The sequence below is a fragment of the Tamandua tetradactyla genome, chromosome 9 (genome assembly GCF_023851605.1).
Source record: "Tamandua tetradactyla isolate mTamTet1 chromosome 9, mTamTet1.pri, whole genome shotgun sequence".
Taxonomy (NCBI): Eukaryota; Metazoa; Chordata; class Mammalia; order Pilosa; family Myrmecophagidae; genus Tamandua; species Tamandua tetradactyla.
The window spans coordinates 78,609,681-78,633,457 of NC_135335.1; the positions used below are offsets into that span (position 1 = coordinate 78,609,681).

Genomic DNA, 23,777 nt, shown 5'->3' on the forward strand with positions numbered 1-23,777 from the left:
CCACTTCCTGTCAACCATCCTATATACACAAAACCCCTTCCCCCGCTCAGGACTGATGCCCTTTTCCAGGCCTCAGCCTGCTTGAAGATTGCTGCCAAATAAGCCAGACAAAGGAATTCTGTGTGAGTGTGTTTGCTCTGTTGGACTTTGCATTTTGGTTCAAAAACCCAGGAGAGCAGCAACTCACCCACACAGTTCTTAGCCCTGGACCCCCTATCTGACCCTACATCCACACCAGTCAATCTGTAGGACATTCAGTTAAGGAAGCTTGCCTCTCTCTCTTCTAAATAGGTAGACTTGTTTCTCTCCAAAATCTCAGCACTGGATTAGGGGCTACCCCTGTTGCTTGACCTCTGAAAAGTCAGAGAATGCCCCTCTTCCCCTTTGCTCATCAAGATTGCCATGCTTCCAGTCAGTACCTATCTCATGTGGGACACCCTTGACATAGACCTGTCCTAAGGGAGATTGCACTAATCCTTATTCATTTCACCCTCCATCATGGGGGCTCCAAATTCTAAAACCCCCTGTGACCCTCCCTTGGGTTGTCCTCTTAGAAATTTGCAAACCCTCAGCTCCTCTCTCAAAACTAAAGGACTAATTTTTCTGTGCAATACCATCTGGCCACAATATAAATTGGATAACCAGAACTCCTTGCCAGAAAACAGGACCCTCCCTAAATTCTGATGAATCTAGGTAATTATTGTCATGGGCAGGGAAAGTGAGGTAAAAGCCCATATTTTCTGGCCTTCTTTGAGATTTGCATGTGACCTTCCCTCTGTCAGACTTATCCTACCTACTAGATTCTTCCCCTTCATACTCCACTCCCCAGTTCCTTATCTTCCACCCCAAATCCCACCTCCCCTCCCACTACCACCCCTCAAGAAACTGACCCTCTTGAGGATTCTCTTATCTCCCCCTTCATATACTGGTCCCAACAATTCTCAGGGACCCTCCCCACTACTCACTGCCAGTACCCTTTCTCCTGTCCCTACTCTACATTTGCCTTCCCCAACTCGGGAACTGAACCACACCCCAGGCCCCTTCTGCTCCCCAGTCCTCACCCTGGTCCTAGACTACGGCCTGATCCCTACCACTTCCACCAAAAGCCCCAACCCCTTCTTCCACTTTGCAAAGTTGCTGGTACTCAAGGTCCCAATTAGGCCCACATCCCTATCTCAATGTCTGGCATTTCTCAAATAGAAAAGTGCCCTGGGTCATACTCAGCTGAACCCACCCATTTCACCAAAGAATTTCAATATCTCACCATTTCATATGATATAACGTATATATAAAGACAAATACCTCTATGTTGTCCTGTCCGTTTATATGGCTTTGGAGGAAAGGGATCAAGTTTGGACTGCCACTCAAGCTCATGCTGACATATTAAATAGAAAGGGCATCACCCACAACTCTGTAGGAACTACAGCTGTCCCTCAAGACATCCCAGATGGGATTATGATCATGGCCTTGATCATCAGGCCCTAAGCCACATGATTATGTGTCTAATTATAGATTTACAATAAGCTAGACATAAAGTGATCAATTATAACTCAATGAACTCAAACAAAAACTGGATGAAAACCAGTTGCCTTCATGGCTAGACTAAATGAATTTCTCCAATAATTCACCAATTTACAGCCTGATTCCCTAGAAGGGTCCCTCTTATTAAACATGCACTTTATTTCCCACTCAGTTCCTTACATTCAGAAAAAACTTCAAAAGTTAGAGGTTGGTTCACAGACCCCCTGAGCACAACTGATAAAGCTGGCCTTCGAGGTCTTCAACAATCAGGAAGATGAACAAACCCATTCCCGTCACAGGATCTTCCAAATGTTGGCTTTTGCTCTGAAAGAATCCCAGGCACATCCTCAAAACAAGGGTAACCCCTCAACCCCACCAGGGGAGTGCTTCAAAAGTGGTGCACCTGGCTATTAGTCTAAATAGTCCACTCACCAGGTCTTGCTCTCTCTGTAAAATGCTTAGGCCACTGGAAGTCCGACTGTTCCCAGCCTTCAAGGCAGGGCGATATCAGTTGCCCACTCAAGACAGTCCTTGATCTTTCTTCAAGCACAGAGAAACTCAGCCTACTACTTGCCCCACCTCATGGGGTTAGCAACTGAAGACTGAGGGTGCCCAGTGTTCTTGTTGACCTCCCTGCCAATTTTCAAGATGGAACCTCAGGTCACTCTCTCATTAATAGGTAGGCCAATTTCTTTTCTGATTGACACAGGCCACTTATTCTGCCCTCCCTGAATTTACTGGAATAATAAGATTCCTCCATTTTGATTGTAGGAGTTGATGGTGTAATTTCCCAGCCTAAAGACACTCCTGTTACACTCACTGAAGAAACAAATCTCTATTCCTTCTTTCTTAGTCTTGCCAAAATGCCTTATCTCCATACTAGGCAGGGATATCCTCACCATTTGGGAAACCAGATACTCATTTTTATTCCTCAGAGCCTCTGAAGAATCTCTTTACTTACTCTTTCCAAACCCTCTCAGATTCTTCTACTTCCCTTTCTCTTCTCCCTTGACCGAATAGACCCCGTGGTCTGGAACACTGACATAGCTAGGAGATGGCCCACCTCCCTATGGGCATTAGCAGCTGCAACCAGCTTACTCACAGAAGCCCAGAAACTTACTTATTCCCAGTCTATCACTGTCTATTCTGCCCACACAATACTCAACCTGATCCCTAATCAAGCCAACAGATTTCTCCACCCCTCCAAGCCCCACAAACCTTCTTAATGCTCTTACAAGACTCCCATCAAGTTATGATAGCCTGATGCGCCACCTTAAACCCTGTCACCCTCCTTCCCCTTCCAAACTGTAAAAGCCCTCTACATTCATGTTCTTAAGTACTCTCCAATCTCCTTTCACCATTTCTTCACATATCTGAGTCCCTGATACCAGAGGCAACTGACACCTTGTTCACAGATGGTAGCTCCTAATGAATGGCCTTCTCAAAATTGGCTATGCCATTGTTTCTTCAACCCAGGCAACAGAGGTCAATGCTTTACCCTCGGGAACCTCCTCCCAAAGGGCTGAACTCTTAGCCCTCATCCAGGCTCTAGCACTTGCCCAATGCCAGCTCATTAATATATACACTAACTTTGGCTACACTTACCATATACTTTATCCACATGCTGCTATATGGGCAGAAAGGGGATTCCTGACTACAAAGGGATCCCTATAACAAATGCAGATCTATAATTAAAAGGTTATTAAACATAATACATTTAGTCTTCACCAATTCAGTGGTCTCTGTCAAGGACAACAGGGCACCTCCACAGACATTTCCAAAGGAAATGAAAAAACTGACCAAGATGCAAAATAGCCAGCTCTACAATAGGCTCTCTGCCCACAATTTCTAGTTCTCCCAGACTTCCTCCCCAATATACTCCCATGGAAGTTCAGTTTAATGTAAAAAAGGGAGCAATCTGGGAATGACACTGGCTAACCTCGAAGGACCTTCTCATAATCCCAGCTGGTCAGTGGGAACAGGTCTTAACTCACTTTCATGATGCCCTTCAAGTGGACTACAAGCCCCTACTAAAGTTTCTTACTCTTCTCATTCTTTGCCCCAACCTCCTAACCCTCCTACAAGAAATCACATGGCAATGCAAATCACATTTGCAGTTAAATCTCACCTCAAGGAAGTATTAAACCACCCCTTCTTTTCCGGGCCAGGAGCCAAGACTGGCAAATAGACTTCACCCACATGCCGCCTGATAAAAAACAAATATCTGTGTACTCTAGTGGACACTTTCTCAGTATGGCTACACTTCCCTACCAAGTCTGAGAAGGCCCCAGAAGTCAACATTGTTATACTCACTTTAGTTATCCCTAGATTTGGTGTCCCCTTATCCCTTCAATCTGACAGCAGACTGACCTTTGTCTCACAGGTTATGTAGCAGCTCACCAACTACTTAAACACCTCCTGGAAATTCCATATTCCATATCAACTCTAGTCTTCCAGAAAAATTGAGAAAGACAACTAAATTCTCAAAACACACCTTACCAAATTATCATTAGAACTCAGAACAGATTGGTTTTCCCTCTTTCCTCTAGCCCTAAGTAGGATTAAGGCCACCCCCGAAACTCCCACTTTCCTAAGTCCATTTGAATTAATGTATGGTAGATCCTTGCTTCTCAGCAATTTCCCTTGCATAGCAGAACCACTGGGGGATTACATGCCTATGCTGTCACTGACCCAACAGCTCTTGTGTGAATATGCAGATAAATTCCTTCCCCAGTAAACTTCAAGGGCTGTCCCAGTTGGATTCATTCTTCCAGGTTAAAAAGAGCTCCAAATTTGTGAAAATTGGATCCAACTGCAAGACCTCATCCTGGCCCACTCCAAAAATCTATACCCCACTACAAAGTTCACCCTCTCTCCCCAACCCACCTCTGCCTAACAGCTGTGCCTGAAGAAAGTGACATCCAGTAACTGCATACCACAGTGGTGGATAAAACTCAACTGTTCTCTTTTACTAAAACCATGCAACCTCTTAATCTACAGGAACCTTCTCTCTTGCCAGATTTTAAACTTATCCTTTTTCCTTCTGGCCTTCCTCTTCCTTCTCTCCATAATCTTCTTGTTTATCCTAGAGGAAGTCCACCCATTTGTTTGTCTCCACTGCAATTCCTCACTTATTTATTTATAAATATATGTCTGACACCCGCAACAGCACCCCTACTCCTGACTCCTTTTATGGCCATACTCTGACTATACTCTGCAACTGTCACTACACATCCACCTTGGAATTATAACTGTGTGCTCTAATTTGAGATTGCTACTGTCAACTTTTCAACTACTTCTTGAACCTCATCACCACCTGACTTGACCTCAACAAGAACTAATATGCCTCTCCTTAGTTCCCCTTTCCTCCTGCTCCCCCTCTGTCTCACATTATCCCAAAAAGACTTCCCCAAGACCCGCCTAGCATTCATGGTGGACTTTACCAACCCCACTGCACATTTCCTAAACCTTTTTCTCTTGGCTCTGTCCTGACACCCTAAAACCCCCTTCTTGCTCCTTGCCCCTATAACTGCTTGCAATGAAAACTTCTCAATAAAACATCTAAAAACCTCAACCATTACCTCCTATCAGACTCTGTCTTTTCTGTATGGTAGAGATTTAACAAGTCCATTAATACCATAACCCACCTAGCCCCTTTTTCTGGACCTGTACTCACCAACATTAACACCTCAAGCATAGCCTTCTGAATTTGCATCACTGCTTGTCCCAACACCACCCTATACATTAACATCTTGAATGGGGATCCTTTAAATTGTAAGCAGACTATAACTTTCATTCCTTCAGCTCCTATTCTTACTGGAAACTGCAGAAGTTGCAGAATGTCTACAACTACAAGGGACTGCCTTGCCCTGCTAGCATCAGCTCTAACTGCATCACAATACCTAATATCATTCTCACATCTGAGCCCTGCCCTAACCATATTCTTTCATCTTACCTTTCTCCTTGATACCTCTTAGACCTCGCAAAACTTATCTTCTATGATAAGAGTTCCTTGTCATCTGGCACCATGGAAGTCTCATTCCCCCCTCACCTTCTTCAATCCCCTACTTAATTCCCTTAATGCTGGAATCTCTTAGCCTTACAGACTACAGTTGATAAATTTGATCTTGCAGTCACCAGCTGGACCTTGCAGTTCTATGTCACTTCTAACCCCTCCTCAGGACTCTTCTTCCACTGTGGTTCTTCCTCATACCCCACACTTCCCTCATCTTGGATAGGAACATGCTCTCTCACTTATGCCATTACTTGGACTGGAATAATAAACATATCAAACACCCCTACTGTCCTACTTAGACCCACTCCACAGTAAAAAAAAAAAAAAAAACCTACCTCTTCTGCTCCCTGTTCTTACAGTCTTTGGGGCAGCAGCAGGAACCACCACCAGCTCCACAGCTTTGGGACTATCCCATCAACAATATACCAAGCGTTCTGCCAAAATCGCTGAATTAACCAACCACCTGTGAAGGGTCTAGCTGCCCTAGATAAACAGCAGCAGTTCCTGGCCCTGGTAGTCCTCCAAAACAGATGGACCCTTGCTAAACTTACAGCTGAACAAAGTGACCTGTACATATCTTGGAGAAGAATGCTGCTATTACATAAATCAGTCTGGATAAGTACAATTCATCATTATGATAGTATAGGACATTGGAAAATCTCTAAGGCACCCCTCTCCATCCCCTTGGGGGAGCTGGGATCCCCAGCTCTTTTCATTCTTCACTCTGTTCATTCCCTTTATTATTCTCATTACAAGATTGTTACTTTTGGGGCCCTGCCTCCTATAATATTAACAGCATTCATCCAAAGGACAGTGCAGGCTACCACCAACTGTGCCCTTTGTGAACTGTACCTATTAAAAAGCCTTCATACTACCACCTCTTGAAGAGTAATGCCTCCTACCAGTATATCCCACACAGCACCACATTGGGTTAACTCTATGCCTCTCAGCAGCTGGAAACAGATTCAGAAAGCAAACCTTCACCCCTCAGCATTCAAAGAAAATTAAAAGGAAAAGGCTGGAATGTTAGGCAGAATCCCTTCCTTTATGATGTAACCAACCCCTAGCAAACATTCTAAGAAACTTTTCCCAACCCATGATGTCTAGAGAGCTTATAGGGGGCACCACAGCTCAGGCCCTCTGGCCCTCTGGCAGCTGCAATCTTGAGGTAAGCTGCCTTTAACCAACATTTGCCTTCCAGCTGTTGCAAACATGCATGACTATAGCCATGTTAAATTTTAAAGCTCACCAATGAGAAGCTGCCAACTCCCAATTTATCCCCTGCTTCCAAAATCAACCAATAGAAATCTGCCAGCTTCCCTACTTCCTGTCAACCATCCTATATCAGCAAACTCCCTTCCCCTGCTTAGGGCTGATGCCATTTTCCCAGCCTCAGCCTGCCTGAATAAACTGTACAAAAGAAACTCTGTGTGAGTGTGTTTGTTTTGCCAGATCTTGCAGTGATATTCTTATGAAATGTGTTCCAAAAATAATAAGATTCAAATGTTTAAATAACTCCTTGATCCATGGGCTACAGAATTAATATAGAGTGAGCAGGAATGAAAACAACATTATCTCATTGTACATCTCTGCCCAAGCTCTTGGGTGACTATGTACAGTGTCAGTGAACATAAATATTTTGAAAGAAGTCTTTTTTTTTTTCATGAGCATTAGGTATCAACAGTGAATTTGAAGTATTCAGTGAACAAAATTGTAAACAGATTAGCTCTCATGAAGGCTTATTGTGCCATTTTTAAAGCACAGAGTAGATTTAGAATAATCTAGAATAATAAATAATAATTTATTAGCCAGTAAATGAGTACTGGCTTCAATTTGAAGTAACCAGCTGCATTATCTCCTGACAAGAGAGTCAGCTGGTCCTTTGAAACTTTGACATCAGGCATTGACTTCTCCTCTCTAGCTATGTAAGTCTTAGATGGTGCATTAGTGAGGATTCTCTAAAACAAACAGGAGATATATGTAAATATGAGATTTATAAAAGTGTTTGCATGACCATGTGGACACAGGAGCCCAAATTCTGCAGTGCAGGCTGCCAGGTTGGCAACTCAGATGATGGGTTTGACAAACTTCACAGAAGAGACTCACTGGCTAAAAAAGCAATGAAAATTGTCTCCTCTTTTTAAAGTTTTTAGCTGATTGGGTCAAATCCAGTTTATTGACTTGTCTCATTTGTGGAAGACACACTCTTAGTTGATCATAGATGTAAGATGACACAAATTCAAACAACTTGCTGATGATTTAATAAACCAGCCTTCTGGTTTATCAGTCAGCCACAAAATATCCTTGCAGTAAGGGTAAGGCCAATGCTTGCTTGACCATTCAGCTGGGCACCATCACCTGGCCAGGTTGACACCTGAATTCAACCATCAGAGTCCACCCCTTGTCAACTTGGCAGCTATAACATCACATTAAACCGTATGTAATCTCTAATATGGCACAATAACAGACATATGTTTCAGCTAACAATACTCAACTGTCCTGCATATAATTAGAAACACTAAATCCCTCCAGAATAGGGTATAAGCTCTTTGGTGACATTCACTTTTAAATTGATATCCTAAAGCTTAACTACTACAACAATGCAACTTATGTCTTATGTTAAGAAAACAAGATATTTCCTTATGTACAAATCTAAGAATACTCATAATAAAATAAGACAAAATAGTCATACCATTACAGTCCTCATTCTGTAACTGGTGATTGGTCATCCTTCTTTCATTGCCCATACCATGTTCCATTTATCCTCAGCAAGCAGTTCAGAGGGACATTGTTTGTTTCCTGGTGGGGTTACCCAAACCTTCATTCCTGAAGTTTCTGGATCACTGGTAGTCCTCCCTGGATGAGGATGTTGCAGTTTCCCCACGGATTTTTGTCACAGGGCATGGCAGTACTAAGAGATGCCCTAGGGGACCTCTTATATCCTAGGAAAACTCTCTTTTATCTCCATTGTGGAGTTGCAATCCTATCTCTCCATTAATAGTCAAGATCAATAACCCCAGACAGAACAGAAATCCACTTTCATGGCTGTTGATCGAGTAGCATGACAAGACAAAAGTGATCAGGTGGCAGAATAAACTTCCAGTTCAATGGAATCACTTTTTTTTTTTTTTTGTCTTATGGTAGGAGTACTCCTTCTTTTGGAACTAAGACATGTAAACCAGTAGAGCTTAAGGCTTCAGGGACAGAAAGCAAAATCTAGTCTAGATAGTCCAATTTCTATCCCTTGATTCCTGGACCATATAACCTGGTTATAGGAGAAACATCACCACAGTGTGGACATCGATTCAGAGCATACAAGGTTGACTATATTAACCATATTCTTTCATGTTATTGCCTCAGCCTTGCAAGGTAGTGCCACCTAGTTAGCACCATAAATTTGTCTTCACAAGGACATCCCACTGTTCTATCAACTCAGCTGCCTCTGGATGATGGGGAATTTGGTAAGATCAGAGAATTCCATGACCATGTTCCCTTTCCTGAACTTCATTTACTGTGAAGTGGGTGTTTTGATCAGAAGCAATGTGTTGGAAATACATTATGGTAGATAAAACATTCCATAAGTTGATGGATGGTAGTTTTGGCAGAAGCATTGCATGCAAGGAAGGCAAACCCATATCTGGAGTATGTGTCTATTCCAGTTAGAACAAATCACTGCCCCTTCTATGATGGAAGTGGTCCAATGTAATCAACGTGTCACCAAGGAGCAGACTGATCACTTCAGGGAATGGTGCCACATTGGGGACTCAGTGTAGGTCTCTGTTGCTGACAGATTGGAATTTCAGCAGTGGCCATAGTCAGGAAGGCCTTGGTGAGTGAAAATCTATGTTGCCATGCCAATGCGTTGCCTCCATCCCTACCACCATGTCTCACTTTGTTCATGAGCCCATTGGGCAATGGCAAGACTGGCTGGAGAAAGAGAATGACTTGTATGCACTGAATGGGTCATCCTATCCACCTGATTATTAAAACCTTTCTCCATTGAAGTTACCATCTGGTGAGCATTTTTCTGAGACACAAATATCCTCTTGTTTTTTTGACCATTCAGAAAGGTCTATCCACACACCTCTTTCTCAGAACAGTTTGTCACCAATTTTCCAATCATGCTCCTTCCAAGTCCCTGACCATCCAGCCAAACCATTAGTAATAGCCATTGAGTCAGTTTAAAAATGCACCTCTGGCCAGTTCTCCTTCCAAGCTAAATGACCAGGTACACTGCTCAAGGGTACACCCACTGGGAGGATTTCCCCTCACCATGGTCTTTCAAAGACATCCTAGAAAGGGGCTGTAGTGCTGCAGCTATCCACTTTTAAGTGGTATTTGATTACCATATAAATCCATCTGTAAAGCAGACCCTAGTTTTTTCTTCCTCGGTCAACTGACTGTTAGGAACTCCTCAAGAGGCCATAGCTTTGACTGGGAAAGAGAAGGTAATATGGCAGGAGAGAGGGCAGGGCATTTGGGCCACAGGCATATGGACCACTTCCTTATGTAACTTACTTAAGTCTTCAGGACTTGCTTAAGTCTTATTTCTTATACAATATTTTCATTTTATGATGGAGTACTGCTGTGCATTCCCAACTTTATAGCTTGGTGGATCTAAAGGCTGGGAATTGATTAAGGGGTCATGACTCTGTTTTTGTAATTCAAGTTAGACTGTCCTTCACTTGGCCTAGGACACTTCTGCTTATGCAGATCAAACAAGAATGTACTAGACTGCTCATCTATTCTACTTCTAGGTATCCCATGATCTACTAGCCAATGCCATAAGTCTGCGAATCAGAGTATGTTTTGCTGCTTTGAGTCTGCTGTCCACTATTGTGGCCATGCCCTCCTTGTCTATGGTGATTACTCCACATGGCTTCTTCCAACTCAGGATCTGATCATTCCCATTGTGTTTAATGATTCCAGCTCAGTAACAGCAGTTCACACAGTAATATCTCACTTAACAGAGAAGGATGACTACAGAGTTCTTGAGGGACAATAGAGCTAGTCTTACAAATTTACTTCTCAATGTCCTGGTAAAAAGTGTGTACTTTGGACATTCCTAGCATGTGCAAGCAGGTCTTCTATGATAAATCCACTCTAACATTCCAATCTCTCTAGGCCTATGGATACCCTCATCTACATTATCCCAGGGCAATTCTGGCATTTTGACCTCAGGTAATGTTGGCCATTTTTTGATCCATGTTTCAGCCAACCACCCAAACAAACTGTTAATGCCCTTTCTAACCACTTGTGCTACAATATTGAATGCAGAGTATCTTAGTGTGCCCATATCAATATGTTCAGCTTGACCGAACTTTATATTCCTTCAACCACTATCCCACACTCTTAGTATCCATTCCCATATATAGTCCCCTGTTTCTGTCTATGTAAATTGAAAAACTCATGCAGTTCTTTTGGAGCATAGCATGCCCCCACATGGGTCACACTTTATACTCACCTTTCAGGACCTGTTTGGGTATTTCATCTAGTTATAAGTTCTATAGAAAAGAGGGGTGGTGGGGGATGGCCATGGAAAGAGGTATGTGTGTCTTTCAAGTCAATTGCCTCAAGGAATTCCCTTGCAATTAGCAATTTCATCTGCTGAAACAGGATTTGTGGCTCCAGACAGAGAAGAAAGACTCCTCTCCTGGGGAGGTGTTTACAGGTTTAGTAGTCATTGAAGGATAAATTTATTTAGGTGGAGGTTGGCTGGCAGACTCCACAGAGTGAACTTTTTGTTAGGAAGCTGTTTTCTCAAGGTAGCCTGTAAATCTGGAAGTTCTTTCCTCAGGAAAGACTGGAGGAGGTGGGACAGTTGTCTCCTTCAGACAGATCATTATTGTTCTATCTAGCAAAAACTCAGCAGAATTCAGGGTTTCCATATCCTCATTGTCATCAGTATCAAACTATATGTCCCCATCGCAAGTTTCAGGATCCCATTCTTTTCCAATCAAATTTCTTGCTTTAACAACAAACATCCTGCAAAGTTGAGAATTTAATTTACATTGTGAATCTGCTACCCTCGCAATGAGACACTGGGTCTCATTGTCAGAGATCTCAAGTCTGCAACCATAGGAAATAAGATTTTCTTTCAGGGCAAATATAGAAACTTTTACATCTTTCATGAAGTCTTTTAGTCAGGGTTCTCTAAGAAACAGAACTAACAGGAGATGTCTGTAAATATATGATTAATAAAAATGTTTCATACAACCATGGAATTGCAAGACTCCAAAATATATGTGACAAGTTGTGAAGCTGGCAAATCTGATGAAGGGTCTCAATAAACTCCACAGGAGAAGCTCACTGGCTGAAAAAGCAGTGAAAATTCTCTTTTCCCTTAAAAGTCTTCAACTGATTGAATAAAAATCAACTGATTGGATTTTCTTATGTGTTGTGGAATGCCCTTAGCTGATGGTAGATATAATCCATCACAGCTGCAATCAACTGACTGATGACTTAATAAACCAGCCTTCTAATTTATCACCCAGTCATGAAATATTCTTGCAGTAATGGTTAGACCAGTGCTTGCCTGACCAGACAAGTCACCATCACCTGACCAAGTTGAAACATGAATCTAACCATCATATATGACATTTAAGTTACAAATTTGAAGACTTCAGTTCATCATTTTCCCTCATTTGTACCCAGCATATCTAAAAGCAACCAGCCAACATCATTAAATCCCTTAATTCCACAACATTCCCTTAAGGTATCAAAACATTCTCACCCAGAGCTTTGACTTATATAAGTATACAATTAATTGTATCAAATAGTGATTTTCTTGTATCTTTTTTTACCAACTCATGTTTGTACTTTCAGTGCCATCTTGATTACTGGATACAGCGTCATTAGTGACTTTCAGTCTAATCAGAGTAGAAAAACAATTGCAAAAACCCATGTTTAAGATTCTGTTTCTCAAGAACCACTCCCAGTAACAAGCTCTAGTATTCAAGGTTTTTTAAAGAAGCAAAAACAGGAAATATCTGTAAATGTGAGATTTAGAAAGTGTTTTGCACAACCTTGTGGACATAAAAATCCAAAATCTGTAGGGCAGACTGCAAAGCTGACAACTTGGATGAAAAATTTTGACAAACTTCACAGGACAGGCTCACTGGCTGAAGAGCAGTGAACATTTTCTATTTTCTCTTAAAATCTTCAACTGATAGGATGAAATCTGACTGACTAGATTCTCTTATTTGTGGAAGACAAACCCTTAGTTGATCTTAGATGTAATTAGTCACAGGTAAAATCAACTGACTGATGATTTAATAAACAACCTCTGGGTTTATCAACCAGACAATATATCACTACAGTTGTGGTAAGGTCAGTGCTTGCTTGACCAATCAGTTGGGCACCATCACTGACCACGTTGACACCTGAACTCAGCCATCACAGATAGCATCTTCTTCCAATGGAAAGCCACTTTGTCTACATTGAAAATATGCTATTTAATGTATCTTCAACAATTATCTTAGCTAGAGCTTATGGATAACTTGCTGTAGCTTCTACTGCAACACCTGCTGCTTCACTTTACACTTTTGTTATAAAGATGGCTTCTTTCCTTAAACCTCATGAACCAACTTCTGCTAACTTTAAACCTTTCTTCTGCAGCTTCTTCATGCCTCTCAGTGACTATAGAATTAAAGACAGTAAGGTTCTTGCTCTGGATTAATCTTTGGTTTAAGGGAATATTGTGGCTCTTTGATCTTTTATTCAATTCAATACAACTTTCTCCATACTGGCAACAAGACTATTCCCCTTCCTTTCTTGTAATTTGTGTTTACTGGAGTAGCACTTTTGATTTCCTTCAAGGACTTGTCCTTTGCATTCACAAGTTGACTAATGATATGACTCTTCCTTTTACTTGAATACTTAAAGGTCATTTTGAGCCTATTAAATGGGTTTTTAATATTAATTTGTATCAGGTAACAGGAAGGCCTTTGTAGAGAGAAAGAGACAAGAACAGCCAGTTGATGGAGCAGTCAGAACACCTGAAACCTTTTTACATCAACTTCACCATCTTATATGCTCATGGTTCTTGGTGTCCCCAAAGAATTATAATAGTAACACCAAAGATCAATAATCACAATCACCATAACAAATATACTAATAATGGCATAGTTTGAAATACTCTGAGAATTACCAGTGTGACTTTGGGACAGTAAAGAAACACAAACTATTGGAAAAAGTATTCCAATAGACTTGCACGATGCAGCATTTCACAAACTTTCAATTTGCAAAAATTGCAATATCTGCACAGTGCAAAAAAGTGAAATATAATAAAAAAGGTATACCAGTAGTTTTCAAAAGTGCCTTGGGACATAAATTGCTCTAGAACAAATCCAACCAAATTCTGACTCATTATTAGAAATAGTTTCTGAGGTCAGTGTTTGAAATTATCCCAACCTCAGGAGGTCTTTTCTCAGTTGACATATTTCCTCCCATCATTATCTTACATTGTCTTATTTATTATACCTCCAAACATCTAAAATCCTATCAAATAATGTTATACTTTTTCTTTTATCTATGAAATATATTTTACAGTACACAAGAAAACATAATGTCTATTGTATTAATCTTCATATTTACCTTTTCAGTTGCTCGTCTTTCATACCTGATGGTTCAACTTTCCGTTGGTATCATTACCTTCTGACCGAATAACTCCTTTTAGCAATTATTTTTGAGCAAGTTAGCTGGAAACTAATTCTTTTACTATTGTTTCATCTGAGAATATATTTATTGCATGTTCATTTTTGTAAGATATATTCACTTAATATAGAATTCTGGGTTCACATTTATTTCTTTCCATAGTTCAAAAGTGATTTCCCACTGTTTTGTGTCCTCCTACCCTAGGTAATAAGTTGTTATACTTTGTCTGCCTTTAATTTATTTTTTGTTTATAGTTTTTATAGGTTTAAATCTGAAGTGTCTGTGAGTATTCTTATTTTGAGTTTATTGACCTGAATTAATATTTGATTTATGCATTTTGCCTAGCTTAGGAAGTTCTCATCCTTTATAGTTTCAAACATATTTCAACCCTTTCTTTTTTTTTTTTTTGAGATGTCAATCACTTGAGCTTTAGAAATTGTATTATTGTTCCAAATATTTCTATTCACTGTTCTCTTTTTTCCTGTTTGTTTTTGGACTGTATAATTTCAAATGGTCTTTCTTAAAATTCACCAATTCTTTCCTCTGCCCTCTATAATTTGCTATTCAGTCCCTCCAGTGAGTTATCTTTTTTAATTTAAATTTTTGGGCTTTTATTTTTACAATTTATATTTTTTCTTCATGTCTTCTATTTATTTACTGAAATGTTCTATTTTTCTATTGTTTTTTTCTATTGTTTTTAAAAGCTGCTACTTAAAGATTTGTCTAATAATTTGGCATTGATGACAGTAGGTTTATTTTTCCTATAAGAGTTGAAAGTTTCCAGGTTCTTCATATTCGAAGTAATTTTGGGTTGTTTTCTGGACATTTTGAATATTATATCAAGAGACACTGTGACTTGGTGAACTCTAACAAAGAATGTTTTTGTTTTTGTTTTTTATAGCAGAAAATCAAAATGATTAGAGTTAGGCCCTAACTAGTACATTTTTAGTTTGGCCCTTAACACCCTTAATCTACTCAATTGGAACAAGTCCACATTTGTGAAGCTCAGGGGTGAACTGAAGAGTTCATTAAAATCTCTACGTAGTTGTTTTTGTGATCTCCTTTATCTCTTTGATCATCCCAGGAGTTTCTGATTCCATGCAGATATATATTTTACTCTTCCCACCTTGAAAAGTAGAGCTTTAGTCACTCCACTGTGTCTCACACTTGGGTAACAAAAGCTCATATAGGGGTCAAGTGGCAAGACAGGGAGGGAAGAAAAGCAGGAAAGATTGGCCCCTCCCTTTTGGCACTAAATTGCCAATTATCAGAAAAGTTTCTTGTCACTCAGAATTTTGTTTCTACAAATTCCCATCACAGCAACCACCCTGCAAAAATAAAATTTGTTTGTCATTTGAGGTCCGAGAGAATGGGAAACAAGCAAACAAGACAAGACAAAACAAAACAAAACAAGACCAATGAACAAAAAACAAAATGGGTGCTTTCTTTCCACTCTCTGAGAGTTAATATTTTCCTTTCTTATTACTCCACACTGAAAATTGGAGAAATTTGCAAAGTCATTTGGAAAATGAAAAGTGGATATATTCAAGATTTGAAAAATATTGAGGATATATAATTCAAATATAGCAAATATATAAGAAAAACATTGTGAGACCCAAAAGAGAGAAAGAAAAAAAATAAAGAACTTCTTAAAAACAGTAACTGTAAGCAAATTATATAGTGTGTAAACTTGATGCTTAAAAAAAGGATCTAATTTCTAAACAATCATGGGTCCTCATACTAGATCCACATGAAAGGAAAGGGAACCTTAGGATATTACTTGTTTTAATTCAGAAAAATATGCAAAAAATCAAGAAAGTATAAATATAATTTATGGGTTGCAAATTTTAGTTTTCATTCATAAGTGAATAAAGAAGAGAAGATTTGGCCATAAAGCTAAATTTGCCAAGTTTGAAAACATAAAGATAAAATCTGTAGAAGTTATTTTGCCACCATGACATTGTGGGGGAAGAAGCAGAAAAGATGGAGGAAAACATCAAAAATATTTATATTAATATTGATATAAATATGCCATCAGATTTATGAAAGAATATAAGAATACAAATAATGGTAGAGATGAATTTAATATATCATCAAAACCCGGAAAAGTACAAAGTCAACCATGAAAATATCAAAATAATAACATGATGAATAAATCTTTGAAAGTTGAAATGTCCTCTTTAAATTAATAGATAATAGGAAAGATGAAAATAATTTTTAAAATTTAAAATAAAGTGAAACTTAGATATATAGAGCTGAAAATGGATAGATCTTCAACATACAAATAGTGCATTTTCCTGGGATGGGGAAAGCTTAGCCAATGGAATAAAAGGATGCAATGATTTGCTAGAAGAAACAATCCTGAGGTGAAATATGTAGGAAAGTGCAAAGGACTATGGCTCATTGATTTCAGTAAAAATTAATAGGAAGATATAATATCTAGTGATAGTATGTAAAATTCTGAGTTCCAAAGATAACTAAACAATCCTATAGCCATCTGTCATGGTTAGGTTTATGTGTCAACTTGAAGTGGTGGTACCTGTTTGTCTGGTTGAGCACGTGCTGGTCTGTCTGTTGCAATGAGGACATTTCATAGAATTAAATCATGATCATGTCAACTATATCCGCAGGTGATTCCATTTGTAATCAGCCAAGGGGAGTATCTTCTACAATGAGTAATGCTTAATCTGATCACTGAAAGCTTTTTAAGGAGAATTCAGAAGAGACAGACTCTTCCTGCTTCGGCTGGCGAGCATCTCCTGTGGAGTTCGTCCAGACCCTCCATCGGAATGGTCGGCTTCACAGCCTGCCCTGAAGATTTTGGACTCTGCGTTCCTGCGGTCACGTGAGACACTTGTAAATTTTATATTTGCAAGTGTTCCCTGTTGATTCTGTTTCTCCAGAGAACCGTAACTATTGCACCATCTTTAGGAGAAAAACAAGATATTTGCAGGGGAAAGTACAAACAGCTGTTCTTCAAAGTCTGAAGGCAACATTAACAGCAACACAAACAATAATACCAGCAACATAACCACCACCACCACCAAAAGTCTTTATCTGCAATGCTAAAGTGTATAGAAAGGTTACCATGTGTATTAATTTTCTGAAAAGTATTACAACGTCATGGTCTTTCCAAATTAGAGACAAATAAAAATAATCACAAATGGGCGTTTAGACTCAAAAAGGGCAGTGAGCAATGATGTCATTTATTTGAAGAATCAAATTCAATCAAAGTAGTTTATGGTGGCTCTGTATTGGACCAATTTAGTTAAAGCTAAAACTCTGCTTCACAGACTTCTGTTTTCTTCACCTTTCTGAGTTAAGTTTGGATGCAAGAGAAAACCACACAGGCTTTGGTAAAAACAAGAGGATTTACAGCTATTCCATGGCAGCAGCTCAACCACATTATCATGCCTGAGCTTGCTCACATACTGCAAAGGTCAGCATTAGGGTCCTGAACATCCTCAGACTCTGCTGATACCATTGTGGCAACAGCCAGACAGTAGCTCAGGCCTAATCTGTTTGACTTCTAGGTACCCCATGATCTCCTATCCAATGTCATAGTTCCTTCAGATCAGACTATCCTTATTGCTACTTTTACTTTACAGTCCATCCTGACAGCCATGCTGACCTTGCCGTTGAAGATTAAGCACTGCCACTTTGCTCCTTTCAGTCTGGGTTCCAATCTTCACTGTTGTGTGTAATGATCCACGTTCAGTGGCAGCCATTCCCACAGTAATAGCTGACCTACTGAGAAGAGCAACCACAGAGCCCTTCAGGGAAGATGGAACATCTCTCACAAAGGTATTCCTCACCATCCTGATGAATGGCATCCTTTAAACATTTCTGAGGTGAGTAAGCAGGTCTTACATGATGAATCCATGGTAACATATCAGTGTCTCTAAACCTCTGGATCCCCTCATCTACATTATGCAGTGGCAGTTCTGGCAATTTAGCTACATGTATGTCAGTCACCTTCTGGTCTGTGATTCGGCCAACCACCTGAACAGCCCTTTAGAACCTTTTCTAACTAACCTTTTGAGCTTCAACATTGAATCTGAAGTCTCTGCTTAACTGGCCTTTATTGATTAATTCAGTCTGACCCCAATTCATCCTTTCCATTCCCACATGTATTCCCATGATTTCTTTCTATATAAACTTGTAAAATCACACAGTTATTTGGGAAAGTAGAGTACTTTGTCAAAGATTGCACTTTTGTATCTCAACTTTCAGGGCCTGTTGTGACTTCAATCTAGTTAGCGGTCTGGAATGAAAGAAGGGTGGTGGAGATGGGTCATGAGAAGGATTTATAATGTCTTTCAAGCTAACTCTATCAGAACAGTCCAGTAGAGTTTCATTTGGTGAAATAGGGTTAATCTCCTCAGGAGGAGGTGAGATGGCTGATTCTTCAGGACAGAATGTAGGTCAGGTGACCAATTCTGTCACTTTATAGCAAGTATTGCCTTTCCTTAAGTTTCCAATAACACAGGCATCATTTACTTCAAAGGTATTATTGGAAGTACCTTTAACATTCATATTTGTATTGATGTTTCTTCAAAGGAATTTAAGCTTTGTCTACCAAACACCTCACAATTCTTCCGGCCTTTTCAAATTACCCAATTCCAAAGTTATTTCCACATTTTTAGGTCCTTGTGCTGTAACACCTTACTTTTTGATACTAAAAGCTGTTTTAGTTTTCAAGCTGCTAAGACAAATACCATACAATGAGTTGGCTTAAAACATGACTTTATTGGCTCACAATTTCAGAGGTTAGGAAGCTAACTTCTTCTGGAGTCAGTATCTTCCCTCTGGGTTGGACTTTCCTTCACAGGACAATGCATATGGTTGCATCTTCACCTTTCTTTTCCCAGCCTATGCCTTCTAGTACTTTCTGTTCCCTATAGTTTTTCTCTCTGTTGGCCTTCCCTATAAGGCTAATCTATCCTAATTCAATTGGGCACTTTTACTGAGGAAAGTTCATTCAAAGACCTTATTTACAATGGATTCACATCCATAGAAATGGATTAACATTAAGAACATGATTTTCTGGAGGACATAACTCCAAGCCTCCACTATCTGCCCTCTAGATTCCAAAAAGAAATATTCTTCCTGTATGCAAAATATATTTATTCCACCACAACATATAGAAACCATAAGACATTTTGGAACAATTCTAAGTTCAATGTATCATCAAAATCAGTTATACCATCTTATTAAATATAATAAGCCAGCACAAAAAGACAAATTTTATATGATCCCGCTTATAATTCATAGAGACAGAAATTAGATTACAAGTAACCAGGGGTGAGGATGGGAAAGGGGAGTTAAAGTTTAATTGGTACAGAATTTCTGTTTGGGGTGGTGATAGTACAACATTGTAAATGTAATTAACTCTACCGAATTGTATATGTGAAAGTGCTTAAAATGGAAAATGTTATCTTGTATATATGTTACCACAATATATTTTTTTTAAATCAATTATGGGTGTAGTCTGTCCTCAGGCAAATTCCCTTTGTCAGTGGACCTACAAAATTTAGAAAAAAGTCATCTGTTTCCAATATGCAATAGTAGGACATTTCAGAAGGGAAAAAATTGGAAGGAAAACATGGGTCACAGGTCCCAAACAAATCTGAAACCCAGCTGGGCAAATTCCATAGATTTCAAGGCCTAAGAGTCCTCTGTCACTACATGTAGATCCTGACTAATATATTTTCCTAAAAGAGAATGACAATGCCATGATTTGGGGGAAAAAAAAAAGAATGTAATAATGATTTAATAATAATTAAATTCTATCTCAATTCTCAGAAAAAAAATAGCAGAAAGCATACAATAGGAGGGAGTACAATAGGAAGATCCAATGCAGGTTTGTTTCTAAAATTTATAGGAATGCAAAGGTTGATATTTAAAGGATATGAAAATAATATTTTAAACTATCAATCATGAAAGATTTCTGAAGAAGCACAATTTGCCCAGGAAAAGAGGGCTTGGAGTTCTTTGCAGTGAATAGACTAGACCTCAAATTAGCAGAACGAACATTTCTGGGAGGTCATTTGGGTGAGACAAAAATAAAGATTTTTTTTTTGGTTTAGAGTGTTAAATTTTAAATAGAGGGAAATAGCATCCTCTTGTTCATATCGCTTTTGCTTTTGCAAGAGCAATTTGTTGTGACAAGGCTATGTTTTTGCTGCTAACCACTAACACACTTTGGTCGACAAAGAAACCTCAGAGCTGCCAGTATACACTAAAAAAACATTGTTCCATAGCATAATAGTTTCAAACCAGCATATTCCACACATTGCATCCCCAAAAGATGTGTTCTTTCTAAATGTAAAATGCATTAATACTATCACAATATCACAAAAGCTTTAAAACATTTCACTAGCAATGCAAATACAATACCAAGTCAAAAGCAGTACAAAATCTCATGAAAATCAGTTACATGTACGATCTGTTCAAAGGCAAATTCCCCTTTGACTGTGGACCTGTGAAACTTAGAACAATTTATCTGCTTCCAAAATACAAAGGAGGGACAATCAAGGATAAACATTTCCATTGCCATGGGAAGAAACTGGAAGGAAAGCAGGGATAGCCAGACCCAAACAATTCTAAAAACCTGCAGGGCAAACTCTATTAGATTTCAAACTCTGAGAATCATTTACAGAATGATGTTTTCTCCTAAGGACTTGAGAAGGTGGCAGTCCCACCTTTCCAAGTGTGTACACAGAGGCCCTAATCACTCCAAACACTGCAGTGAAGATTTTAACATATCCCAGGACTGTCAGCCCTACACACTTCAAGTATCTGGGCAATATCTGAACTCTGCCATCTGTAGGTCACACACTCAACCCTGTCAAAACAGTGCAACAGTGACCAGGCTCCCTCTAATCTGCAGGTAATGTGCTCCACCCTCTCTGAGGCCCAAGGGTACAACACTCTTCCCAATCAATGAAGCGGAAGGGTACCCTCTGCTTCCAGGGCAAACTCATCCTCTCATATGCATGGGTAGATCTACTTTCCTGGCCTGAGATTTCCTGGCTCCAGACCTTAGCTTCCATGTTCCTGCCTTTGAAGTCACATTCCCTTCAATCTGTTCCTTTTTGGTCCCTTTTAGTCAGACTGGCAGTAGTTCCATTATGCAGGTCTCACAAAATATTTTTTGAATTGGCATGCAGACTTCAGTGTTCAAAACCATCAGACAATATGACTTTCCACAAATTCTTTCTGTATAACTTCATCTTCAGCCCTGACTTTTTCTGAAATGGCTGACTGGTTTCGTGTTAGGTTAAGTCCTGATGTGGGACAATATTCTCTGGGGTCTCATGTTCCAAAAGCTCAGACTTTTTCAAACTCTCAGTTTCTGTTTCTTCTGTGTGCCCAGGAATTCAGTTCTCAACTTATACCTTTCCTGTCACATTTTATTACAAGGTACAAGAAGCCAGGATGCATTTTCCCCACTTAGTTTGGTAATTTCTTCAGCTAGATACCCAAGCTCATTGCCTTCAAATTCCACCTTCCATCCAATCCCAGGACTCAATTTTGCAAAAATCTCTGCTACTATAAAACAAAAATGACATTTCTTCCAATTTGCAATGTCATGTTCATCATTTCTGTCTAAGGGCTGATTGGAAGTACCTTTCACATCCATATTTTTATCAACAGAATCTTCAAAGCAACTAGGCCTTTCCTCTTATGATACTGACAATCCATCCAGCATCATCGTAATAATAATAATATTCTGGTTATTACAACTTCATAATTTAGATGGAATATTTAAATTTAGAAATTTTATTTATTATTCCCTTTTCATTAAATGTGTGTGTAGTTTCCATAAGAAATGTGATGAGAAATACTTGTCTCCTGACAGGTTAAGAAAAGCTCATGCTTAAATCCTTCTTATAAATCAAGCTGAATTGTAAGAATATAAGGAAGCTGCACTTGACTACAGATTTCTGTAGGCAAACTGACATAGGGCAGAGCAGAAAGAAATAAGTCATCCCAATTAGAGAGTATAAAGAACCAAATCAGAGGAATGGGATCAAACTAGTTCAGGGCTTATCTACTTACAAAAAGAAATAAAGACACATAAATAAGTGAACAAATCTGCTTCAAAGCAGATATAGAGTGCTAGTAAATCTAGAGCTAAACTCTATTGAGAACAAAGTGAAAGTGTTTCAGAAAAATCAGCACCAATTTGCATCATTTTTGTCAGCTGTGAAATCATATAGGAATCAAAGCTTATCCACAAAAGTTTTTTTGTTTTATTTTTTTTGTCAATCATAGAAAGTTAAACATTTTTAAACTTGTATTGGACTTTTTGATTTAACAACTTAAGTTCTGGTCACTGATTATGTAAAATTTAGCTCTAATAAAATAGGAAATATAGCAAGAGTGAACTATATTTTATATTGTCAAAAGTACAATTTTTAAAAAGTTAAAAGCATACCTTTTATATAAGAATAATATGAATATGTGTTAAAGAATTATTGACTCATTCATGAAGAAACAAGTAAAATAATAAAGCTGGTTCGAAGAGCACTTTGACAAAATGAGAGCACTTTACAGTCATTTTGAAAAAATAAAAATGATTGTTAAACAAAGTTGGCTTGGCTAGACATAGAACTAGAAAATGCAATGGAATCATAAACTTTGACATTGTCTACTCTATTAGAGAGAAATCTGCACATAAGAATATAATTCATATTGTCTGGGCTCTAATCAAATAGCAAATAGCAAAGTAAAAGACTGGCATATTCCCATAAATAATTAAACAATCTTTATGTGGGCTTTTTAGACAATACCAGGATGACACTGGAATCATACAATTCCATGCATTATTTTACCATATTTTCAAATGCTGGATACTATTTCCTAACATTTCATTTGCAATAACAGAAGAATCTTGTCAGGTCTGCAAAATAATTATGATAATGAATATGTAAATTAGATTATAAAATATTATATAACAACATTCTTTATCTACATAAACAAGGAATGTAATTCATACCTCAGTTTGATGTATAATGATGCCCATTCTAAATCTTAAACATATTCCTTACTTAAAGAAACATATGTGCTGATATTAAAAAGTAATTGCATATAAGCTTAGTAAATGGCCAAAACTCTAAACATTGATTGCTTTTCATTATCTCAATTCCCAAAGTTACATATTCACTTTAATTCAATGTTATTTGTATTTGTCAGCTCAGTTTTCATAATTAATGCATATTTTCAAGAAAAAGAATAGGGGTGACTAAAATTAGTTTAATTTTAGTTAAACTAAAATTGAAGCAGATGCTAGGAAATGCTCCTATGAAAGATAACCTTTCAAATGTAAAATAATTAGTTTTAAAAGATTAGAAATATAACCTAACTTGGTTTCTGAACTTGCAACTACAGTGTTTGTTTATTTTTCAAGCTAATCTTAGACATTTAGCAAAGCTTCACTTGAGGCTGGATTTCTAAGTTTAACAATAAATATGAAGTTGATTTTTAAAGGGTTGATTTAGGCAGCTAAGCAGATTCAGTGAAAGCATTTGACATCTGCTGCTTAAAAAATAATAACCTTAATAAAGGAAAGAGATTTTCT

At 38.6% G+C, this 23,777-nt stretch overlaps 2 long non-coding RNA genes across 2 annotated transcripts in view; one reads left to right on the top strand and one right to left on the bottom strand.

Annotated features, from left to right (window-relative positions):
* Positions 1-1,686: 1,686 nt before the first annotated feature.
* Positions 1,687-6,523, bottom strand: LOC143646167 (uncharacterized). The gene is made up of 3 exons (XR_013157355.1): positions 6,439-6,523; positions 1,954-2,154; positions 1,687-1,845 (listed from the first exon to the last, which is right to left on the bottom strand). It is a non-coding gene; the product is annotated as an uncharacterized LOC143646167 (long non-coding RNA).
* A 98-nt stretch (positions 6,524-6,621) lies between these two features.
* The window catches only part of LOC143646168 (uncharacterized), a 66,554-nt gene continuing 49,398 nt past the window's right edge, over positions 6,622-23,777 (top strand). The window contains exons 1-2 of the long non-coding RNA XR_013157356.1: positions 6,622-6,704; positions 17,800-18,042. This is a non-coding gene — a long non-coding RNA (uncharacterized LOC143646168). The remainder of the gene's footprint in view (positions 6,705-17,799; positions 18,043-23,777) is intronic.